The sequence below is a fragment of the Rhinoderma darwinii genome (genome assembly GCF_050947455.1).
Source record: "Rhinoderma darwinii isolate aRhiDar2 chromosome 5 unlocalized genomic scaffold, aRhiDar2.hap1 SUPER_5_unloc_46, whole genome shotgun sequence".
Lineage (NCBI taxonomy): Eukaryota > Metazoa > Chordata > Amphibia > Anura > Rhinodermatidae > Rhinoderma > Rhinoderma darwinii.
The window spans coordinates 117,452-141,566 of NW_027461805.1; the positions used below are offsets into that span (position 1 = coordinate 117,452).

General features: G+C 47.7%; 16 non-coding genes across 16 annotated transcripts; all 16 read right to left on the reverse strand.

Annotated features, from left to right (window-relative positions):
- Nucleotides 1–531: 531 nt before the first annotated feature.
- On the reverse strand, nt 532–722 carry LOC142694505 (U2 spliceosomal RNA). Its single transcript, XR_012862710.1, has one exon. It is a non-coding gene; the product is annotated as a U2 spliceosomal RNA (small nuclear RNA).
- Nucleotides 723–2,002: 1,280 nt separating this feature from the next.
- On the reverse strand, nt 2,003–2,193 carry LOC142694506 (U2 spliceosomal RNA). Its single transcript, XR_012862711.1, has one exon. It is a non-coding gene; the product is annotated as a U2 spliceosomal RNA (small nuclear RNA).
- A 1,292-nt stretch (nt 2,194–3,485) lies between these two features.
- LOC142694395 (U2 spliceosomal RNA) lies at nt 3,486–3,676 on the reverse strand. Its single transcript, XR_012862639.1, has one exon. It is a non-coding gene; the product is annotated as a U2 spliceosomal RNA (small nuclear RNA).
- Nucleotides 3,677–4,968: 1,292 nt separating this feature from the next.
- LOC142694508 (U2 spliceosomal RNA) lies at nt 4,969–5,159 on the reverse strand. The gene has a single exon (XR_012862712.1). It is a non-coding gene; the product is annotated as a U2 spliceosomal RNA (small nuclear RNA).
- A 1,292-nt stretch (nt 5,160–6,451) lies between these two features.
- On the reverse strand, nt 6,452–6,642 carry LOC142694509 (U2 spliceosomal RNA). Its single transcript, XR_012862713.1, has one exon. It is a non-coding gene; the product is annotated as a U2 spliceosomal RNA (small nuclear RNA).
- A 1,288-nt stretch (nt 6,643–7,930) lies between these two features.
- On the reverse strand, nt 7,931–8,121 carry LOC142694510 (U2 spliceosomal RNA). Its single transcript, XR_012862714.1, has one exon. It is a non-coding gene; the product is annotated as a U2 spliceosomal RNA (small nuclear RNA).
- Nucleotides 8,122–9,413: 1,292 nt separating this feature from the next.
- Nucleotides 9,414–9,604, reverse strand: LOC142694511 (U2 spliceosomal RNA). The gene has a single exon (XR_012862715.1). It is a non-coding gene; the product is annotated as a U2 spliceosomal RNA (small nuclear RNA).
- A 1,292-nt stretch (nt 9,605–10,896) lies between these two features.
- Nucleotides 10,897–11,087, reverse strand: LOC142694512 (U2 spliceosomal RNA). The gene has a single exon (XR_012862716.1). It is a non-coding gene; the product is annotated as a U2 spliceosomal RNA (small nuclear RNA).
- Nucleotides 11,088–12,379: 1,292 nt separating this feature from the next.
- On the reverse strand, nt 12,380–12,570 carry LOC142694513 (U2 spliceosomal RNA). The gene has a single exon (XR_012862717.1). It is a non-coding gene; the product is annotated as a U2 spliceosomal RNA (small nuclear RNA).
- A 1,284-nt stretch (nt 12,571–13,854) lies between these two features.
- LOC142694514 (U2 spliceosomal RNA) lies at nt 13,855–14,045 on the reverse strand. The gene has a single exon (XR_012862718.1). It is a non-coding gene; the product is annotated as a U2 spliceosomal RNA (small nuclear RNA).
- Nucleotides 14,046–15,337: 1,292 nt separating this feature from the next.
- Nucleotides 15,338–15,528, reverse strand: LOC142694516 (U2 spliceosomal RNA). The gene has a single exon (XR_012862720.1). It is a non-coding gene; the product is annotated as a U2 spliceosomal RNA (small nuclear RNA).
- A 1,304-nt stretch (nt 15,529–16,832) lies between these two features.
- LOC142694517 (U2 spliceosomal RNA) lies at nt 16,833–17,023 on the reverse strand. The gene has a single exon (XR_012862721.1). It is a non-coding gene; the product is annotated as a U2 spliceosomal RNA (small nuclear RNA).
- A 1,300-nt stretch (nt 17,024–18,323) lies between these two features.
- Nucleotides 18,324–18,514, reverse strand: LOC142694519 (U2 spliceosomal RNA). The gene has a single exon (XR_012862722.1). It is a non-coding gene; the product is annotated as a U2 spliceosomal RNA (small nuclear RNA).
- A 1,296-nt stretch (nt 18,515–19,810) lies between these two features.
- LOC142694520 (U2 spliceosomal RNA) lies at nt 19,811–20,001 on the reverse strand. Its single transcript, XR_012862723.1, has one exon. It is a non-coding gene; the product is annotated as a U2 spliceosomal RNA (small nuclear RNA).
- Nucleotides 20,002–21,289: 1,288 nt separating this feature from the next.
- Nucleotides 21,290–21,480, reverse strand: LOC142694521 (U2 spliceosomal RNA). The gene has a single exon (XR_012862724.1). It is a non-coding gene; the product is annotated as a U2 spliceosomal RNA (small nuclear RNA).
- A 1,316-nt stretch (nt 21,481–22,796) lies between these two features.
- LOC142694522 (U2 spliceosomal RNA) lies at nt 22,797–22,987 on the reverse strand. Its single transcript, XR_012862725.1, has one exon. It is a non-coding gene; the product is annotated as a U2 spliceosomal RNA (small nuclear RNA).
- Between the last annotated feature and the right edge of the window lie 1,128 nt (nt 22,988–24,115).

Sequence of the window (24,115 nt, forward strand, 5' to 3'; positions counted from 1 at the left end):
CTTTGTTGCAACTGCAATTCTTACTTCTTCTTGAAATGTAGGGACGACAGTACATTCCATCACATCCATCTAGTGTACACAGGTAGGTCCATTGTGGCGGGCAGGCGAGCGGGCGGGCTGCTTTATTGGCTGTTTGCTGTTCCCCTACTCCACTCCACTATTTGACTGTTGTGCTGCATCAATCAATCAATCAATCAATCAATCAATCAATCAATCAATCAATCAATCAATCAGTGGCTGGCTCAGGTGCAGCTCTTTAACTTACCTAAAAGGGAGGGCGGAGAGAAGACAAGGAAGGTGAATGAGGTGTTCCAATGTGAAATGCCGGAAACACAGAAACACAGACGACACACAACAAGAGGTGGCAATCTATTCATTAATTGCATTTAATCAATGAGCTCATTATCACTCATGCATTGTCCAACAGGTGTTGAAATAATGGGATTAAAAGGGGAGATCCCTTCAGAAAGACAGAAACAATAGCAAAGACAAAAAACACTTTTGGAATCTGCTTTTAGTCAACACATAAGGAAAGGGTGCACCGGTCCTGGAAATACTGCAATACCAGGTCAATGCGTGGAGTGGACAGAGCAAGCTCTATTTCCATCTCCCTGTTCTAAAAATCCATTTAATATATGGTCCCCAGATAGGGGACGTATCAGATATTAAACTGATAAGAACAGATACTACACTTGATCTTAGCCAAAAGGCCGAGAAGCGATAACCCGAACGGGCCGCGCGTTGCCCGAGCCTGCCCGATACTGCTGTTCAGCCCTTGCAGCGATTCAGCCTACTTCTAGGCAATTCCATGGGGCCCTGCAGGCTCACACACTCACAGCTACACGGGAGGTGAATAAAGGCCGGAGAGGAAGCCAGACAGGATTTGCTTCTTTTGCTTGCACCACAATGCAGTGCTGAAAGAGGAGGAATCTACATAAAAACGCCTTCCTGGCAACGCCCAAATGCCCTGCTGCCATGCAGATAAACACTGGCAGCGGCAGCAAGTGCATGCCCACAGCCACCCCTTGTTCCTTCACACCTTGTATCAGCTGTAATCCAGTCCAGTCCAGTGCTGCCTGCTGAGCAGCACTGACCAACACTGCCTGGGCCCAGGCTTTTATCTCTGAGGCCCCATTATGATGTCAGAAAGCTGGCTCTGGAATCCTGAGGGCTCCACTATGACACGTGCAAAGTTCCGTCTGAACTTTATATAAGACGGTGAGGCTCAGTCAGTCACTCAGTGTTGCCTGAGAGGGCAACACTGCAACAGCCGGCCGCCAGGCTGTCTTTTTTTTGCACAGCTAGTTGCCTCCAGGAGGCCACAAGAGGGAGACAAGGGACTGCAAAATGGAAAATAGGCATCCACCAACTTTACAGACAACTTCTCCTTGCTCCTACAACCTCCATCCTTGCACAGTTTGTTATTCTTCTAGGTAACATAGTAACAAATCCAAATTGCTGCTCTCTTTGTAGGCAAGCAAGGCTTTGTTGCAACTGCAATTCTTACTTCTTCTTGAAATGTAGGGACGACAGTACATTCCATCACATCCATCTAGTGTACACAGGTAGGTCCATTGTGGCGGGCAGGCGAGCGGGCGGGCTGCTTTATTGGCTGTTTGCTGTTCCCCTACTCCACTCCACTATTTGACTGTTGTGCTGCATCAATCAATCAATCAATCAATCAATCAATCAATCAATCAATCAGTGGCTGGCTCAGGTGCAGCTCTTTAACTTACCTAAAAGGGAGGGCGGAGAGAAGACAAGGAAGGTGAATGAGGTGTTCCAATGTGAAATGCCGGAAACACAGAAACACAGACGACACACAACAAGAGGTGGCAATCTATTCATTAATTGCATTTAATCAATGAGCTCATTATCACTCATGCATTGTCCAACAGGTGTTGAAATAATGGGATTAAAAGGGGAGATCCCTTCAGAAAGACAGAAACAATAGCAAAGACAAAAAACACTTTTGGAATCTGCTTTTAGTCAACACATAAGGAAAGGGTGCACCGGTCCTGGAAATACTGCAATACCAGGTCAATGCGTGGAGTGGACAGAGCAAGCTCTATTTCCATCTCCCTGTTCTAAAAATCCATTTAATATATGGTCCCCAGATAGGGGACGTATCAGATATTAAACTGATAAGAACAGATACTACACTTGATCTTAGCCAAAAGGCCGAGAAGCGATAACCCGAACGGGCCGCGCGTTGCCCGAGCCTGCCCGATACTGCTGTTCAGCCCTTGCAGCGATTCAGCCTACTTCTAGGCAATTCCATGGGGCCCTGCAGGCTCACACACTCACAGCTACACGGGAGGTGAATAAAGGCCGGAGAGGAAGCCAGACAGGATTTGCTTCTTTTGCTTGCACCACAATGCAGTGCTGAAAGAGGAGGAATCTACATAAAAACGCCTTCCTGGCAACGCCCAAATGCCCTGCTGCCATGCAGATAAACACTGGCAGCGGCAGCAAGTGCATGCCCACAGCCACCCCTTGTTCCTTCACACCTTGTATCAGCTGTAATCCAGTCCAGTCCAGTGCTGCCTGCTGAGCAGCACTGACCAACACTGCCTGGGCCCAGGCTTTTATCTCTGAGGCCCCATTATGATGTCAGAAAGCTGGCTCTGGAATCCTGAGGGCTCCACTATGACACGTGCAAAGTTCCGTCTGAACTTTATATAAGACGGTGAGGCTCAGTCAGTCACTCAGTGTTGCCTGAGAGGGCAACACTGCAACAGCCGGCCGCCAGGCTGTCTTTTTTTTGCACAGCTAGTTGCCTCCAGGAGGCCACAAGAGGGAGACAAGGGACTGCAAAATGGAAAATAGGCATCCACCAACTTTACAGACAACTTCTCCTTGCTCCTACAACCTCCATCCTTGCACAGTTTGTTATTCTTCTAGGTAACATAGTAACAAATCCAAATTGCTGCTCTCTTTGTAGGCAAGCAAGGCTTTGTTGCAACTGCAATTCTTACTTCTTCTTGAAATGTAGGGACGACAGTACATTCCATCACATCCATCTAGTGTACACAGGTAGGTCCATTGTGGCGGGCAGGCGAGCGGGCGGGCTGCTTTATTGGCTGTTTGCTGTTCCCCTACTCCACTCCACTATTTGACTGTTGTGCTGCATCAATCAATCAATCAATCAATCAATCAATCAATCAATCAATCAATCAATCAATCAGTGGCTGGCTCAGGTGCAGCTCTTTAACTTACCTAAAAGGGAGGGCGGAGAGAAGACAAGGAAGGTGAATGAGGTGTTCCAATGTGAAATGCCGGAAACACAGAAACACAGACGACACACAACAAGAGGTGGCAATCTATTCATTAATTGCATTTAATCAATGAGCTCATTATCACTCATGCATTGTCCAACAGGTGTTGAAATAATGGGATTAAAAAGGGAGATCCCTTCAGAAAGACAGAAACAATAGCAAAGACAAAAAACACTTTTGGAATCTGCTTTTAGTCAACACATAAGGAAAGGGTGCACCGGTCCTGGAAATACTGCAATACCAGGTCAATACGTGGAGTGGACAGAGCAAGCTCTATTTCCATCTCCCTGTTCTAAAAATCCATTTAATATATGGTCCCCAGATAGGGGACGTATCAGATATTAAACTGATAAGAACAGATACTACACTTGATCTTAGCCAAAAGGCCGAGAAGCGATAACCCGAACGGGCCGCGCGTTGCCCGAGCCTGCCCGATACTGCTGTTCAGCCCTGCAGCGATTCAGCCTACTTCTAGGCAATTCCATGGGGCCCTGCAGGCTCACACACTCACAGCTACACGGGAGGTGAATAAAGGCCGGAGAGGAAGCCAGACAGGATTTGCTTCTTTTGCTTGCACCACAATGCAGTGCTGAAAGAGGAGGAATCTACATAAAAACGCCTTCCTGGCAACGCCCAAATGCCCTGCTGCCATGCAGATAAACACTGGCAGCGGCAGCAAGTGCATGCCCACAGCCACCCCTTGTTCCTTCACACCTTGTATCAGCTGTAATCCAGTCCAGTCCAGTGCTGCCTGCTGAGCAGCACTGACCAACACTGCCTGGGCCCAGGCTTTTATCTCTGAGGCCCCATTATGATGTCAGAAAGCTGGCTCTGGAATCCTGAGGGCTCCACTATGACACGTGCAAAGTTCCGTCTGAACTTTATATAAGACGGTGAGGCTCAGTCAGTCACTCAGTGTTGCCTGAGAGGGCAACACTGCAACAGCCGGCCGCCAGGCTGTCTTTTTTTTGCACAGCTAGTTGCCTCCAGGAGGCCACAAGAGGGAGACAAGGGACTGCAAAATGGAAAATAGGCATCCACCAACTTTACAGACAACTTCTCCTTGCTCCTACAACCTCCATCCTTGCACAGTTTGTTATTCTTCTAGGTAACATAGTAACAAATCCAAATTGCTGCTCTCTTTGTAGGCAAGCAAGGCTTTGTTGCAACTGCAATTCTTACTTCTTCTTGAAATGTAGGGACGACAGTACATTCCATCACATCCATCTAGTGTACACAGGTAGGTCCATTGTGGCGGGCAGGCGAGCGGGCGGGCTGCTTTATTGGCTGTTTGCTGTTCCCCTACTCCACTCCACTATTTGACTGTTGTGCTGCAATCAATCAATCAATCAATCAATCAATCAATCAATCAATCAATCAATCAATCAATCAGTGGCTGGCTCAGGTGCAGCTCTTTAACTTACCTAAAAGGGAGGGCGGAGAGAAGACAAGGAAGGTGAATGAGGTGTTCCAATGTGAAATGCCGGAAACACAGAAACACAGACGACACACAACAAGAGGTGGCAATCTATTCATTAATTGCATTTAATCAATGAGCTCATTATCACTCATGCATTGTCCAACAGGTGTTGAAATAATGGGATTAAAAGGGGAGATCCCTTCAGAAAGACAGAAACAATAGCAAAGACAAAAAACACTTTTGGAATCTGCTTTTAGTCAACACATAAGGAAAGGGTGCACCGGTCCTGGAAATACTGCAATACCAGGTCAATGCGTGGAGTGGACAGAGCAAGCTCTATTTCCATCTCCCTGTTCTAAAAATCCATTTAATATATGGTCCCCAGATAGGGGACGTATCAGATATTAAACTGATAAGAACAGATACTACACTTGATCTTAGCCAAAAGGCCGAGAAGCGATAACCCGAACGGGCCGCGCGTTGCCCGAGCCTGCCCGATACTGCTGTTCAGCCCTTGCAGCGATTCAGCCTACTTCTAGGCAATTCCATGGGGCCCTGCAGGCTCACACACTCACAGCTACACGGGAGGTGAATAAAGGCCGGAGAGGAAGCCAGACAGGATTTGCTTCTTTTGCTTGCACCACAATGCAGTGCTGAAAGAGGAGGAATCTACATAAAAACGCCTTCCTGGCAACGCCCAAATGCCCTGCTGCCATGCAGATAAACACTGGCAGCGGCAGCAAGTGCATGCCCACAGCCACCCCTTGTTCCTTCACACCTTGTATCAGCTGTAATCCAGTCCAGTCCAGTGCTGCCTGCTGAGCAGCACTGACCAACACTGCCTGGGCCCAGGCTTTTATCTCTGAGGCCCCATTATGATGTCAGAAAGCTGGCTCTGGAATCCTGAGGGCTCCACTATGACACGTGCAAAGTTCCGTCTGAACTTTATATAAGACGGTGAGGCTCAGTCAGTCACTCAGTGTTGCCTGAGAGGGCAACACTGCAACAGCCGGCCGCCAGGCTGTCTTTTTTTTGCACAGCTAGTTGCCTCCAGGAGGCCACAAGAGGGAGACAAGGGACTGCAAAATGGAAAATAGGCATCCACCAACTTTACAGACAACTTCTCCTTGCTCCTACAACCTCCATCCTTGCACAGTTTGTTATTCTTCTAGGTAACATAGTAACAAATCCAAATTGCTGCTCTCTTTGTAGGCAAGCAAGGCTTTGTTGCAACTGCAATTCTTACTTCTTCTTGAAATGTAGGGACGACAGTACATTCCATCACATCCATCTAGTGTACACAGGTAGGTCCATTGTGGCGGGCAGGCGAGCGGGCGGGCTGCTTTATTGGCTGTTTGCTGTTCCCCTACTCCACTCCACTATTTGACTGTTGTGCTGCATCAATCAATCAATCAATCAATCAATCAATCAATCAATCAATCAATCAATCAATCAGTGGCTGGCTCAGGTGCAGCTCTTTAACTTACCTAAAAGGGAGGGCGGAGAGAAGACAAGGAAGGTGAATGAGGTGTTCCAATGTGAAATGCCGGAAACACAGAAACACAGACGACACACAACAAGAGGTGGCAATCTATTCATTAATTGCATTTAATCAATGAGCTCATTATCACTCATGCATTGTCCAACAGGTGTTGAAATAATGGGATTAAAAGGGGAGATCCCTTCAGAAAGACAGAAACAATAGCAAAGACAAAAAACACTTTTGGAATCTGCTTTTAGTCAACACATAAGGAAAGGGTGCACCGGTCCTGGAAATACTGCAATACCAGGTCAATGCGTGGAGTGGACAGAGCAAGCTCTATTTCCATCTCCCTGTTCTAAAAATCCATTTAATATATGGTCCCCAGATAGGGGACGTATCAGATATTAAACTGATAAGAACAGATACTACACTTGATCTTAGCCAAAAGGCCGAGAAGCGATAACCCGAACGGGCCGCGCGTTGCCCGAGCCTGCCCGATACTGCTGTTCAGCCCTTGCAGCGATTCAGCCTACTTCTAGGCAATTCCATGGGGCCCTGCAGGCTCACACACTCACAGCTACACGGGAGGTGAATAAAGGCCGGAGAGGAAGCCAGACAGGATTTGCTTCTTTTGCTTGCACCACAATGCAGTGCTGAAAGAGGAGGAATCTACATAAAAACACCTTCCTGGCAACGCCCAAATGCCCTGCTGCCATGCAGATAAACACTGGCAGCGGCAGCAAGTGCATGCCCACAGCCACCCCTTGTTCCTTCACACCTTGTATCAGCTGTAATCCAGTCCAGTCCAGTGCTGCCTGCTGAGCAGCACTGACCAACACTGCCTGGGCCCAGGCTTTTATCTCTGAGGCCCCATTATGATGTCAGAAAGCTGGCTCTGGAATCCTGAGGGCTCCACTATGACACGTGCAAAGTTCCGTCTGAACTTTATATAAGACGGTGAGGCTCAGTCAGTCACTCAGTGTTGCCTGAGAGGGCAACACTGCAACAGCCGGCCGCCAGGCTGTCTTTTTTTTGCACAGCTAGTTGCCTCCAGGAGGCCACAAGAGGGAGACAAGGGACTGCAAAATGGAAAATAGGCATCCACCAACTTTACAGACAACTTCTCCTTGCTCCTACAACCTCCATCCTTGCACAGTTTGTTATTCTTCTAGGTAACATAGTAACAAATCCAAATTGCTGCTCTCTTTGTAGGCAAGCAAGGCTTTGTTGCAACTGCAATTCTTACTTCTTCTTGAAATGTAGGGACGACAGTACATTCCATCACATCCATCTAGTGTACACAGGTAGGTCCATTGTGGCGGGCAGGCGAGCGGGCGGGCTGCTTTATTGGCTGTTTGCTGTTCCCCTACTCCACTCCACTATTTGACTGTTGTGCTGCATCAATCAATCAATCAATCAATCAATCAATCAATCAATCAATCAATCAATCAGTGGCTGGCTCAGGTGCAGCTCTTTAACTTACCTAAAAGGGAGGGCGGAGAGAAGACAAGGAAGGTGAATGAGGTGTTCCAATGTGAAATGCCGGAAACACAGAAACACAGACGACACACAACAAGAGGTGGCAATCTATTCATTAATTGCATTTAATCAATGAGCTCATTATCACTCATGCATTGTCCAACAGGTGTTGAAATAATGGGATTAAAAGGGGAGATCCCTTCAGAAAGACAGAAACAATAGCAAAGACAAAAAACACTTTTGGAATCTGCTTTTAGTCAACACATAAGGAAAGGGTGCACCGGTCCTGGAAATACTGCAATACCAGGTCAATGCGTGGAGTGGACAGAGCAAGCTCTATTTCCATCTCCCTGTTCTAAAAATCCATTTAATATATGGTCCCCAGATAGGGGACGTATCAGATATTAAACTGATAAGAACAGATACTACACTTGATCTTAGCCAAAAGGCCGAGAAGCGATAACCCGAACGGGCCGCGCGTTGCCCGAGCCTGCCCGATACTGCTGTTCAGCCCTTGCAGCGATTCAGCCTACTTCTAGGCAATTCCATGGGGCCCTGCAGGCTCACACACTCACAGCTACACGGGAGGTGAATAAAGGCCGGAGAGGAAGCCAGACAGGATTTGCTTCTTTTGCTTGCACCACAATGCAGTGCTGAAAGAGGAGGAATCTACATAAAAACGCCTTCCTGGCAACGCCCAAATGCCCTGCTGCCATGCAGATAAACACTGGCAGCGGCAGCAAGTGCATGCCCACAGCCACCCCTTGTTCCTTCACACCTTGTATCAGCTGTAATCCAGTCCAGTCCAGTGCTGCCTGCTGAGCAGCACTGACCAACACTGCCTGGGCCCAGGCTTTTATCTCTGAGGCCCCATTATGATGTCAGAAAGCTGGCTCTGGAATCCTGAGGGCTCCACTATGACACGTGCAAAGTTCCGTCTGAACTTTATATAAGACGGTGAGGCTCAGTCAGTCACTCAGTGTTGCCTGAGAGGGCAACACTGCAACAGCCGGCCGCCAGGCTGTCTTTTTTTTGCACAGCTAGTTGCCTCCAGGAGGCCACAAGAGGGAGACAAGGGACTGCAAAATGGAAAATAGGCATCCACCAACTTTACAGACAACTTCTCCTTGCTCCTACAACCTCCATCCTTGCACAGTTTGTTATTCTTCTAGGTAACATAGTAACAAATCCAAATTGCTGCTCTCTTTGTAGGCAAGCAAGGCTTTGTTGCAACTGCAATTCTTACTTCTTCTTGAAATGTAGGGACGACAGTACATTCCATCACATCCATCTAGTGTACACAGGTAGGTCCATTGTGGCGGGCAGGCGAGCGGGCGGGCTGCTTTATTGGCTGTTTGCTGTTCCCCTACTCCACTCCACTATTTGACTGTTGTGCTGCATCAATCAATCAATCAATCAATCAATCAATCAATCAATCAATCAATCAATCAATCAGTGGCTGGCTCAGGTGCAGCTCTTTAACTTACCTAAAAGGGAGGGCGGAGAGAAGACAAGGAAGGTGAATGAGGTGTTCCAATGTGAAATGCCGGAAACACAGAAACACAGACGACACACAACAAGAGGTGGCAATCTATTCATTAATTGCATTTAATCAATGAGCTCATTATCACTCATGCATTGTCCAACAGGTGTTGAAATAATGGGATTAAAAGGGGAGATCCCTTCAGAAAGACAGAAACAATAGCAAAGACAAAAAACACTTTTGGAATCTGCTTTTAGTCAACACATAAGGAAAGGGTGCACCGGTCCTGGAAATACTGCAATACCAGGTCAATGCGTGGAGTGGACAGAGCAAGCTCTATTTCCATCTCCCTGTTCTAAAAATCCATTTAATATATGGTCCCCAGATAGGGGACGTATCAGATATTAAACTGATAAGAACAGATACTACACTTGATCTTAGCCAAAAGGCCGAGAAGCGATAACCCGAACGGGCCGCGCGTTGCCCGAGCCTGCCCGATACTGCTGTTCAGCCCTTGCAGCGATTCAGCCTACTTCTAGGCAATTCCATGGGGCCCTGCAGGCTCACACACTCACAGCTACACGGGAGGTGAATAAAGGCCGGAGAGGAAGCCAGACAGGATTTGCTTCTTTTGCTTGCACCACAATGCAGTGCTGAAAGAGGAGGAATCTACATAAAAACGCCTTCCTGGCAACGCCCAAATGCCCTGCTGCCATGCAGATAAACACTGGCAGCGGCAGCAAGTGCATGCCCACAGCCACCCCTTGTTCCTTCACACCTTGTATCAGCTGTAATCCAGTCCAGTCCAGTGCTGCCTGCTGAGCAGCACTGACCAACACTGCCTGGGCCCAGGCTTTTATCTCTGAGGCCCCATTATGATGTCAGAAAGCTGGCTCTGGAATCCTGAGGGCTCCACTATGACACGTGCAAAGTTCCGTCTGAACTTTATATAAGACGGTGAGGCTCAGTCAGTCACTCAGTGTTGCCTGAGAGGGCAACACTGCAACAGCCGGCCGCCAGGCTGTCTTTTTTTTGCACAGCTAGTTGCCTCCAGGAGGCCACAAGAGGGAGACAAGGGACTGCAAAATGGAAAATAGGCATCCACCAACTTTACAGACAACTTCTCCTTGCTCCTACAACCTCCATCCTTGCACAGTTTGTTATTCTTCTAGGTAACATAGTAACAAATCCAAATTGCTGCTCTCTTTGTAGGCAAGCAAGGCTTTGTTGCAACTGCAATTCTTACTTCTTCTTGAAATGTAGGGACGACAGTACATTCCATCACATCCATCTAGTGTACACAGGTAGGTCCATTGTGGCGGGCAGGCGAGCGGGCGGGCTGCTTTATTGGCTGTTTGCTGTTCCCCTACTCCACTCCACTATTTGACTGTTGTGCTGCATCAATCAATCAATCAATCAATCAATCAATCAATCAATCAATCAATCAATCAATCAGTGGCTGGCTCAGGTGCAGCTCTTTAACTTACCTAAAAGGGAGGGCGGAGAGAAGACAAGGAAGGTGAATGAGGTGTTCCAATGTGAAATGCCGGAAACACAGAAACACAGACGACACACAACAAGAGGTGGCAATCTATTCATTAATTGCATTTAATCAATGAGCTCATTATCACTCATGCATTGTCCAACAGGTGTTGAAATAATGGGATTAAAAGGGGAGATCCCTTCAGAAAGACAGAAACAATAGCAAAGACAAAAAACACTTTTGGAATCTGCTTTTAGTCAACACATAAGGAAAGGGTGCACCGGTCCTGGAAATACTGCAATACCAGGTCAATGCGTGGAGTGGACAGAGCAAGCTCTATTTCCATCTCCCTGTTCTAAAAATCCATTTAATATATGGTCCCCAGATAGGGGACGTATCAGATATTAAACTGATAAGAACAGATACTACACTTGATCTTAGCCAAAAGGCCGAGAAGCGATAACCCGAACGGGCCGCGCGTTGCCCGAGCCTGCCCGATACTGCTGTTCAGCCCTTGCAGCGATTCAGCCTACTTCTAGGCAATTCCATGGGGCCCTGCAGGCTCACACACTCACAGCTACACGGGAGGTGAATAAAGGCCGGAGAGGAAGCCAGACAGGATTTGCTTCTTTTGCTTGCACCACAATGCAGTGCTGAAAGAGGAGGAATCTACATAAAAACACCTTCCTGGCAACGCCCAAATGCCCTGCTGCCATGCAGATAAACACTGGCAGCGGCAGCAAGTGCATGCCCACAGCCACCCCTTGTTCCTTCACACCTTGTATCAGCTGTAATCCAGTCCAGTCCAGTGCTGCCTGCTGAGCAGCACTGACCAACACTGCCTGGGCCCAGGCTTTTATCTCTGAGGCCCCATTATGATGTCAGAAAGCTGGCTCTGGAATCCTGAGGGCTCCACTATGACACGTGCAAAGTTCCGTCTGAACTTTATATAAGACGGTGAGGCTCAGTCAGTCACTCAGTGTTGCCTGAGAGGGCAACACTGCAACAGCCGGCCGCCAGGCTGTCTTTTTTTTGCACAGCTAGTTGCCTCCAGGAGGCCACAAGAGGGAGACAAGGGACTGCAAAATGGAAAATAGGCATCCACCAACTTTACAGACAACTTCTCCTTGCTCCTACAACCTCCATCCTTGCACAGTTTGTTATTCTTCTAGGTAACATAGTAACAAATCCAAATTGCTGCTCTCTTTGTAGGCAAGCAAGGCTTTGTTGCAACTGCAATTCTTACTTCTTCTTGAAATGTAGGGACGACAGTACATTCCATCACATCCATCTAGTGTACACAGGTAGGTCCATTGTGGCGGGCAGGCGAGCGGGCGGGCTGCTTTATTGGCTGTTTGCTGTTCCCCTACTCCACTCCACTATTTGACTGTTGTGCTGCATCAATCAATCAATCAATCAATCAATCAATCAATCAATCAATCAATCAATCAATCAGTGGCTGGCTCAGGTGCAGCTCTTTAACTTACCTAAAAGGGAGGGCGGAGAGAAGACAAGGAAGGTGAATGAGGTGTTCCAATGTGAAATGCCGGAAACACAGAAACACAGACGACACACAACAAGAGGTGGCAATCTATTCATTAATTGCATTTAATCAATGAGCTCATTATCACTCATGCATTGTCCAACAGGTGTTGAAATAATGGGATTAAAAGGGGAGATCCCTTCAGAAAGACAGAAACAATAGCAAAGACAAAAAACACTTTTGGAATCTGCTTTTAGTCAACACATAAGGAAAGGGTGCACCGGTCCTGGAAATACTGCAATACCAGGTCAATGCGTGGAGTGGACAGAGCAAGCTCTATTTCCATCTCCCTGTTCTAAAAATCCATTTAATATATGGTCCCCAGATAGGGGACGTATCAGATATTAAACTGATAAGAACAGATACTACACTTGATCTTAGCCAAAAGGCCGAGAAGCGATAACCCGAACGGGCCGCGCGTTGCCCGAGCCTGCCCGATACTGCTGTTCAGCCCTTGCAGCGATTCAGCCTACTTCTAGGCAATTCCATGGGGCCCTGCAGGCTCACACACTCACAGCTACACGGGAGGTGAATAAAGGCCGGAGAGGAAGCCAGACAGGATTTGCTTCTTTTGCTTGCACCACAATGCAGTGCTGAAAGAGGAGGAATCTACATAAAAACGCCTTCCTGGCAACGCCCAAATGCCCTGCTGCCATGCAGATAAACACTGGCAGCGGCAGCAAGTGCATGCCCACAGCCACCCCTTGTTCCTTCACACCTTGTATCAGCTGTAATCCAGTCCAGTCCAGTGCTGCCTGCTGAGCAGCACTGACCAACACTGCCTGGGCCCAGGCTTTTATCTCTGAGGCCCCATTATGATGTCAGAAAGCTGGCTCTGGAATCCTGAGGGCTCCACTATGACACGTGCAAAGTTCCGTCTGAACTTTATATAAGACGGTGAGGCTCAGTCAGTCACTCAGTGTTGCCTGAGAGGGCAACACTGCAACAGCCGGCCGCCAGGCTGTCTTTTTTTTGCACAGCTAGTTGCCTCCAGGAGGCCACAAGAGGGAGACAAGGGACTGCAAAATGGAAAATAGGCATCCACCAACTTTACAGACAACTTCTCCTTGCTCCTACAACCTCCATCCTTGCACAGTTTGTTATTCTTCTAGGTAACATAGTAACAAATCCAAATTGCTGCTCTCTTTGTAGGCAAGCAAGGCTTTGTTGCAACTGCAATTCTTACTTCTTCTTGAAATGTAGGGACGACAGTACATTCCATCACATCCATCTAGTGTACACAGGTAGGTCCATTGTGGCGGGCAGGCGAGCGGGCGGGCTGCTTTATTGGCTGTTTGCTGTTCCCCTACTCCACTCCACTATTTGACTGTTGTGCTGCATCAATCAATCAATCAATCAATCAATCAATCAATCAATCAATCAATCAGTGGCTGGCTCAGGTGCAGCTCTTTAACTTACCTAAAAGGGAGGGCGGAGAGAAGACAAGGAAGGTGAATGAGGTGTTCCAATGTGAAATGCCGGAAACACAGAAACACAGACGACACACAACAAGAGGTGGCAATCTATTCATTAATTGCATTTAATCAATGAGCTCATTATCACTCATGCATTGTCCAACAGGTGTTGAAATAATGGGATTAAAAGGGGAGATCCCTTCAGAAAGACAGAAACAATAGCAAAGACAAAAAACACTTTTGGAATCTGCTTTTAGTCAACACATAAGGAAAGGGTGCACCGGTCCTGGAAATACTGCAATACCAGGTCAATGCGTGGAGTGGACAGAGCAAGCTCTATTTCCATCTCCCTGTTCTAAAAATCCATTTAATATATGGTCCCCAGATAGGGGACGTATCAGATATTAAACTGATAAGAACAGATACTACACTTGATCTTAGCCAAAAGGCCGAGAAGCGATAACCCGAACGGGCCGCGCGTTGCCCGAGCCTGCCCGATACTGCTGTTCAGCCCTTGCAGCGATTCAGCCTACTTCTAGGCAATTCCATGGGGCCCTGCAGGCTCACACACTCACAGCTACACGGGAGGTGAATAAAGGCCGGAGAGGAAGCCAGACAGGATTTGCTTCTTTTGCTTGCACCACAATGCAGTGCTGAAAGAGGAGGAATCTACATAAAAACGCCTTCCTGGCAACGCCCAAATGCCCTGCTGCCATGCAGATAAACACTGGCAGCGGCAGCAAGTGCATGCCCACAGCCACCCCTTGTTCCTTCACACCTTGTATCAGCTGTAATCCAGTCCAGTCCAGTGCTGCCTGCTGAGCAGCACTGACCAACACTGCCTGGGCCCAGGCTTTTATCTCTGAGGCCCCATTATGATGTCAGAAAGCTGGCTCTGGAATCCTGAGGGCTCCACTATGACACGTGCAAAGTTCCGTCTGAACTTTATATAAGATGGTGAGGCTCAGTCAGTCACTCAGTGTTGCCTGAGAGGGCAACACTGCAACAGCCGGCCGCCAGGCTGTCTTTTTTTTGCACAGCTAGTTGCCTCCAGGAGGCCACAAGAGGGAGACAAGGGACTGCAAAATGGAAAATAGGCATCCACCAACTTTACAGACAACTTCTCCTTGCTCCTACAACCTCCATCCTTGCACAGTTTGTTATTCTTCTAGGTAACATAGTAACAAATCCAAATTGCTGCTCTCTTTGTAGGCAAGCAAGGCTTTGTTGCAACTGCAATTCTTACTTCTTCTTGAAATGTAGGGACGACAGTACATTCCATCACATCCATCTAGTGTACACAGGTAGGTCCATTGTGGCGGGCAGGCGAGCGGGCGGGCTGCTTTATTGGCTGTTTGCTGTTCCCCTACTCCACTCCACTATTTGACTGTTGTGCTGCATCAATCAATCAATCAATCAATCAATCAATCAATCAATCAATCAATCAATCAATCAGTGGCTGGCTCAGGTGCAGCTCTTTAACTTACCTAAAAGGGAGGGCGGAGAGAAGACAAGGAAGGTGAATGAGGTGTTCCAATGTGAAATGCCGGAAACACAGAAACACAGACGACACACAACAAGAGGTGGCAATCTATTCATTAATTGCATTTAATCAATGAGCTCATTATCACTCATGCATTGTCCAACAGGTGTTGAAATAATGGGATTAAAAGGGGAGATCCCTTCAGAAAGACAGAAACAATAGCAAAGACAAAAAACACTTTTGGAATCTGCTTTTAGTCAACACATAAGGAAAGGGTGCACCGGTCCTGGAAATACTGCAATACCAGGTCAATGCGTGGAGTGGACAGAGCAAGCTCTATTTCCATCTCCCTGTTCTAAAAATCCATTTAATATATGGTCCCCAGATAGGGGACGTATCAGATATTAAACTGATAAGAACAGATACTACACTTGATCTTAGCCAAAAGGCCGAGAAGCGATAACCCGAACGGGCCGCGCGTTGCCCGAGCCTGCCCGATACTGCTGTTCAGCCCTTGCAGCGATTCAGCCTACTTCTAGGCAATTCCATGGGGCCCTGCAGGCTCACACACTCACAGCTACACGGGAGGTGAATAAAGGCCGGAGAGGAAGCCAGACAGGATTTGCTTCTTTTGCTTGCACCACAATGCAGTGCTGAAAGAGGAGGAATCTACATAAAAACGCCTTCCTGGCAACGCCCAAATGCCCTGCTGCCATGCAGATAAACACTGGCAGCGGCAGCAAGTGCATGCCCACAGCCACCCCTTGTTCCTTCACACCTTGTATCAGCTGTAATCCAGTCCAGTCCAGTGCTGCCTGCTGAGCAGCACTGACCAACACTGCCTGGGCCCAGGCTTTTATCTCTGAGGCCCCATTATGATGTCAGAAAGCTGGCTCTGGAATCCTGAGGGCTCCACTATGACACGTGCAAAGTTCCGTCTGAACTTTATATAAGACGGTGAGGCTCAGTCAGTCACTCAGTGTTGCCTGAGAGGGCAACACTGCAACAGCCGGCCGCCAGGCTGTCTTTTTTTTGCACAGCTAGTTGCCTCCAGGAGGCCACAAGAGGGAGACAAGGGACTGCAAAATGGAAAATAGGCATCCACCAACTTTACAGACAACTTCTCCTTGCTCCTACAACCTCCATCCTTGCACAGTTTGTTATTCTTCTAGGTAACATAGTAACAAATCCAAATTGCTGCTCTCTTTGTAGGCAAGCAAGGCTTTGTTGCAACTGCAATTCTTACTTCTTCTTGAAATGCAGGGACGACAGTACATTCCATCACATCCATCTAGTGTACACAGGTAGGTCCATTGTGGCGGGCAGGCGAGCGGGCGGGCTGCTTTATTGGCTGTTTGCTGTTCCCCTACTCCACTCCACTATTTGACTGTTGTGCTGCATCAATCAATCAATCAATCAATCAATCAATCAATCAATCAATCAATCAATCAATCAATCAATCAATCAGTGGCTGGCTCAGGTGCAGCTCTTTAACTTACCTAAAAGGGAGGGCGGAGAGAAGACAAGGAAGGTGAATGAGGTGTTCCAATGTGAAATGCCGGAAACACAGAAACACAGACGACACACAACAAGAGGTGGCAATCTATTCATTAATTGCATTTAATCAATGAGCTCATTATCACTCATGCATTGTCCAACAGGTGTTGAAATAATGGGATTAAAAGGGGAGATCCCTTCAGAAAGACAGAAACAATAGCAAAGACAAAAAACACTTTTGGAATCTGCTTTTAGTCAACACATAAGGAAAGGGTGCACCGGTCCTGGAAATACTGCAATACCAGGTCAATGCGTGGAGTGGACAGAGCAAGCTCTATTTCCATCTCCCTGTTCTAAAAATCCATTTAATATATGGTCCCCAGATAGGGGACGTATCAGATATTAAACTGATAAGAACAGATACTACACTTGATCTTAGCCAAAAGGCCGAGAAGCGATAACCCGAACGGGCCGCGCGTTGCCCGAGCCTGCCCGATACTGCTGTTCAGCCCTTGCAGCGATTCAGCCTACTTCTAGGCAATTCCATGGGGCCCTGCAGGCTCACACACTCACAGCTACACGGGAGGTGAATAAAGGCCGGAGAGGAAGCCAGACAGGATTTGCTTCTTTTGCTTGCACCACAATGCAGTGCTGAAAGAGGAGGAATCTACATAAAAACGCCTTCCTGGCAACGCCCAAATGCCCTGCTGCCATGCAGATAAACACTGGCAGCGGCAGCAAGTGCATGCCCACAGCCACCCCTTGTTCCTTCACACCTTGTATCAGCTGTAATCCAGTCCAGTCCAGTGCTGCCTGCTGAGCAGCACTGACCAACACTGCCTGGGCCCAGGCTTTTATCTCTGAGGCCCCATTATGATGTCAGAAAGCTGGCTCTGGAATCCTGAGGGCTCCACTATGACACGTGCAAAGTTCCGTCTGAACTTTATATAAGACGGTGAGGCTCAGTCAGTCACTCAGTGTTGCCTGAGAGGGCAACACTGCAACAGCCGGCCGCCAGGCTGTCTTTTTTTTGCACAGCTAGTTGCCTCCAGGAGGCCACAAGAGGGAGACAAGGGACTGCAAAATGGAAAATAGGCATCCACCAACTTTACAGACAACTTCTCCTTGCTCCTACAACCTCCATCCTTGCACAGTTTGTTATTCTTCTAGGTAACATAGTAACAAATCCAAATTGCTGCTCTCTTTGTAGGCAAGCAAGGCTTTGTTGCAACTGCAATTCTTACTTCTTCTTGAAATGTAGGGACGACAGTACATTCCATCACATCCATCTAGTGTACACAGGTAGGTCCATTGTGGCGGGCAGGCGAGCGGGCGGGCTGCTTTATTGGCTGTTTGCTGTTCCCCTACTCCACTCCACTATTTGACTGTTGTGCTGCATCAATCAATCAATCAATCAATCAATCAATCAATCAATCAATCAATCAATCAATCAATCAATCAGTGGCTGGCTCAGGTGCAGCTCTTTAACTTACCTAAAAGGGAGGGCGGAGAGAAGACAAGGAAGGTGAATGAGGTGTTCCAATGTGAAATGCCGGAAACACAGAAACACAGACGACACACAACAAGAGGTGGCAATCTATTCATTAATTGCATTTAATCAATGAGCTCATTATCACTCATGCATTGTCCAACAGGTGTTGAAATAATGGGATTAAAAGGGGAGATCCCTTCAGAAAGACAGAAACAATAGCAAAGACAAAAAACACTTTTGGAATCTGCTTTTAGTCAACACATAAGGAAAGGGTGCACCGGTCCTGGAAATACTGCAATACCAGGTCAATGCGTGGAGTGGACAGAGCAAGCTCTATTTCCATCTCCCTGTTCTAAAAATCCATTTAATATATGGTCCCCAGATAGGGGACGTATCAGATATTAAACTGATAAGAACAGATACTACACTTGATCTTAGCCAAAAGGCCGAGAAGCGATAACCCGAACGGGCCGCGCGTTGCCCGAGCCTGCCCGATACTGCTGTTCAGCCCTTGCAGCGATTCAGCCTACTTCTAGGCAATTCCATGGGGCCCTGCAGGCTCACACACTCACAGCTACACGGGAGGTGAATAAAGGCCGGAGAGGAAGCCAGACAGGATTTGCTTCTTTTGCTTGCACCACAATGCAGTGCTGAAAGAGGAGGAATCTACATAAAAACGCCTTCCTGGCAACGCCCAAATGCCCTGCTGCCATGCAGATAAACACTGGCAGCGGCAGCAAGTGCATGCCCACAGCCACCCCTTGTTCCTTCACACCTTGTATCAGCTGTAATCCAGTCCAGTCCAGTGCTGCCTGCTGAGCAGCACTGACCAACACTGCCTGGGCCCAGGCTTTTATCTCTGAGGCCCCATTATGATGTCAGAAAGCTGGCTCTGGAATCCTGAGGGCTCCACTATGACACGTGCAAAGTTCCGTCTGAACTTTATATAAGACGGTGAGGCTCAGTCAGTCACTCAGTGTTGCCTGAGAGGGCAACACTGCAACAGCCGGCCGCCAGGCTGTCTTTTTTTTGCACAGCTAGTTGCCTCCAGGAGGCCACAAGAGGGAGACAAGGGACTGCAAAATGGAAAATAGGCATCCACCAACTTTACAGACAACTTCTCCTTGCTCCTACAACCTCCATCCTTGCACAGTTTGTTATTCTTCTAGGTAACATAGTAACAAATCCAAATTGCTGCTCTCTTTGTAGGCAAGCAAGGCTTTGTTGCAACTGCAATTCTTACTTCTTCTTGAAATGTAGGGACGACAGTACATTCCATCACATCCATCTAGTGTACACAGGTAGGTCCATTGTGGCGGGCAGGCGAGCGGGCGGGCTGCTTTATTGGCTGTTTGCTGTTCCCCTACTCCACTCCACTATTTGACTGTTGTGCTGCATCAATCAATCAATCAATCAATCAATCAATCAATCAATCAATCAATCAATCAATCAATCAGTGGCTGGCTCAGGTGCAGCTCTTTAACTTACCTAAAAGGGAGGGCGGAGAGAAGACAAGGAAGGTGAATGAGGTGTTCCAATGTGAAATGCCGGAAACACAGAAACACAGACGACACACAACAAGAGGTGGCAATCTATTCATTAATTGCATTTAATCAATGAGCTCATTATCACTCATGCATTGTCCAACAGGTGTTGAAATAATGGGATTAAAAGGGGAGATCCCTTCAGAAAGACAGAAACAATAGCAAAGACAAAAAACACTTTTGGAATCTGCTTTTAGTCAACACATAAGGAAAGGGTGCACCGGTCCTGGAAATACTGCAATACCAGGTCAATGCGTGGAGTGGACAGAGCAAGCTCTATTTCCATCTCCCTGTTCTAAAAATCCATTTAATATATGGTCCCCAGATAGGGGACGTATCAGATATTAAACTGATAAGAACAGATACTACACTTGATCTTAGCCAAAAGGCCGAGAAGCGATAACCCGAACGGGCCGCGCGTTGCCCGAGCCTGCCCGATACTGCTGTTCAGCCCTTGCAGCGATTCAGCCTACTTCTAGGCAATTCCATGGGGCCCTGCAGGCTCACACACTCACAGCTACACGGGAGGTGAATAAAGGCCGGAGAGGAAGCCAGACAGGATTTGCTTCTTTTGCTTGCACCACAATGCAGTGCTGAAAGAGGAGGAATCTACATAAAAACGCCTTCCTGGCAACGCCCAAATGCCCTGCTGCCATGCAGATAAACACTGGCAGCGGCAGCAAGTGCATGCCCACAGCCACCCCTTGTTCCTTCACACCTTGTATCAGCTGTAATCCAGTCCAGTCCAGTGCTGCCTGCTGAGCAGCACTGACCAACACTGCCTGGGCCCAGGCTTTTATCTCTGAGGCCCCATTATGATGTCAGAAAGCTGGCTCTGGAATCCTGAGGGCTCCACTATGACACGTGCAAAGTTCCGTCTGAACTTTATATAAGACGGTGAGGCTCAGTCAGTCACTCAGTGTTGCCTGAGAGGGCAACACTGCAACAGCCGGCCACCAGGCTGTCTTTTTTTTGCACAGCTAGTTGCCTCCAGGAGGCCACAAGAGGGAGACAAGGGACTGCAAAATGGAAAATAGGCATCCACCAACTTTACAGACAACTTCTCCTTGCTCCTACAACCTCCATCCTTGCACAGTTTGTTATTCTTCTAGGTAACATAGTAACAAATCCAAATTGCTGCTCTCTTTGTAGGCAAGCAAGGCTTTGTTGCAACTGCAATTCTTACTTCTTCTTGAAATGTAGGGATGACAGTACATTCCATCACATCCATCTAGTGTACACAGGTAGGTCCATTGTGGCGGGCAGGCGAGCGGGCGGGCTGCTTTATTGGCTGTTTGCTGTTCCCCTACTCCACTCCACTATTTGACTGTTGTGCTGCATCAATCAATCAATCAATCAATCAATCAATCAATCAATCAATCAATCAATCAGTGGCTGGCTCAGGTGCAGCTCTTTAACTTACCTAAAAGGGAGGGCGGAGAGAAGACAAGGAAGGTGAATGAGGTGTTCCAATGTGAAATGCCGGAAACACAGAAACACAGACGACACACAACAAGAGGTGGCAATCTATTCATTAATTGCATTTAATCAATGAGCTCATTATCACTCATGCATTGTCCAACAGGTGTTGAAATAATGGGATTAAAAGGGGAGATCCCTTCAGAAAGACAGAAACAATAGCAAAGACAAAAAACACTTTTGGAATCTGCTTTTAGTCAACACATAAGGAAAGGGTGCACCGGTCCTGGAAATACTGCAATACCAGGTCAATGCGTGGAGTGGACAGAGCAAGCTCTATTTCCATCTCCCTGTTCTAAAAATCCATTTAATATATGGTCCCCAGATAGGGGACGTATCAGATATTAAACTGATAAGAACAGATACTACACTTGATCTTAGCCAAAAGGCCGAGAAGCGATAACCCGAACGGGCCGCGCATTGCCCGAGCCTGCCCGATACTGCTGTTCAGCCCTTGCAGCGATTCAGCCTACTTCTAGGCAATTCCATGGGGCCCTGCAGGCTCACACACTCACAGCTACACGGGAGGTGAATAAAGGCCGGAGAGGAAGCCAGACAGGATTTGCTTCTTTTGCTTGCACCACAATGCAGTGCTGAAAGAGGAGGAATCTACATAAAAACGCCTTCCTGGCAACGCCCAAATGCCCTGCTGCCATGCAGATAAACACTGGCAGCGGCAGCAAGTGCATGCCCACAGCCACCCCTTGTTCCTTCACACCTTGTATCAGCTGTAATCCAGTCCAGTCCAGTGCTGCCTGCTGAGCAGCACTGACCAACACTGCCTGGGCCCAGGCTTTTATCTCTGAGGCCCCATTATGATGTCAGAAAGCTGGCTCTGGAATCCTGAGGGCTCCACTATGACACGTGCAAAGTTCCGTCTGAACTTTATATAAGACGGTGAGGCTCAGTCAGTCACTCAGTGTTGCCTGAGAGGGCAACACTGCAACAGCCGGCCGCCAGGCTGTCTTTTTTTTGCACAGCTAGTTGCCTCCAGGAGGCCACAAGAGGGAGACAAGGGACTGCAAAATGGAAAATAGGCATCCACCAACTTTACAGACAACTTCTCCTTGCTCCTACAACCTCCATCCTTGCACAGTTTGTTATTCTTCTAGGTAACATAGTAACAAATCCAAATTGCTGCTCTCTTTGTAGGCAAGCAAGGCTTTGTTGCAACTGCAATTCTTGCTTTGTTGCAACTGCAATTCTTACTTCTTCTTGAAATGTAGGGACGACAGTACATTCCATCACATCCATCTAGTGTACACAGGTAGGTCCATTGTGGCGGGCAGGCGAGCGGGCGGGCTGCTTTATTGGCTGTTTGCTGTTCCCCTACTCCACTCCACTATTTGACTGTTGTGCTGCAATCAATCAATCAATCAATCAATCAATCAATCAATCAATCAATCAATCAATCAATCAGTGGCTGGCTCAGGTGCAGCTCTTTAACTTACCTAAAAGGGAGGGCGGAGAGAAGACAAGGAAGGTGAATGAGGTGTTCCAATGTGAAATGCCGGAAACACAGAAACACAGACGACACACAACAAGAGGTGGCAATCTATTCATTAATTGCATTTAATCAATGAGCTCATTATCACTCATGCATTGTCCAACAGGTGTTGAAATAATGGGATTAAAAGGGGAGATCCCTTCAGAAAGACAGAAACAATAGCAAAGACAAAAAACACTTTTGGAATCTGCTTTTAGTCAACACATAAGGAAAGGGTGCACCGGTCCTGGAAATACTGCAATACCAGGTCAATGCGTGGAGTGGACAGAGCAAGCTCTATTTCCATCTCCCTGTTCTAAAAATCCATTTAATATATGGTCCCCAGATAGGGGACGTATCAGATATTAAACTGATAAGAACAGATACTACACTTGATCTTAGCCAAAAGGCCGAGAAGCGATAACCCGAACGGGCCGCGCGTTGCCCGAGCCTGCCCGATACTGCTGTTCAGCCCTTGCAGCGATTCAGCCTACTTCTAGGCAATTCCATGGGGCCCTGCAGGCTCACACACTCACAGCTACACGGGAGGTGAATAAAGGCCGGAGAGGAAGCCAGACAGGATTTGCTTCTTTTGCTTGCACCACAATGCAGTGCTGAAAGAGGAGGAATCTACATAAAAACGCCTTCCTGGCAACGCCCAAATGCCCTGCTGCCATGCAGATAAACACTGGCAGCGGCAGCAAGTGCATGCCCACAGCCACCCCTTGTTCCTTCACACCTTGTATCAGCTGTAATCCAGTCCAGTCCAGTGCTGCCTGCTGAGCAGCACTGACCAACACTGCCTGGGCCCAGGCTTTTATCTCTGAGGCCCCATTATGATGTCAGAAAGCTGGCTCTGGAATCCTGAGGGCTCCACTATGACACGTGCAAAGTTCCGTCTGAACTTTATATAAGACGGTGAGGCTCAGTCAGTCACTCAGTGTTGCCTGAGAGGGCAACACTGCAACAGCCGGCCGCCAGGCTGTCTTTTTTTTGCACAGCTAGTTGCCTCCAGGAGGCCACAAGAGGGAGACAAGGGACTGCAAAATGGAAAATAGGCATCCACCAACTTTACAGACAACTTCTCCTTGCTCCTACAACCTCCATCCTTGCACAGTTTGTTATTCTTCTAGGTAACATAGTAACAAATCCAAATTGCTGCTCTCTTTGTAGGCAAGCAAGGCTTTGTTGCAACTGCAATTCTTACTTCTTCTTGAAATGTAGGGACGACAGTACATTCCATCACATCCATCTAGTGTACACAGGTAGGTCCATTGTGGCGGGCAGGCGAGCGGGCGGGCTGCTTTATTGGCTGTTTGCTGTTCCCCTACTCCACTCCACTATTTGACTGTTGTGCTGCATCAATCAATCAATCAATCAATCAATCAATCAATCAATCAATCAATCAATCAATCAATCAGTGGCTGGCTCAGGTGCAGCTCTTTAACTTACCTAAAAGGGAGGGCGGAGAGAAGACAAGGAAGGTGAATGAGGTGTTCCAATGTGAAATGCCGGAAACACAGAAACACAGACGACACACAACAAGAGGT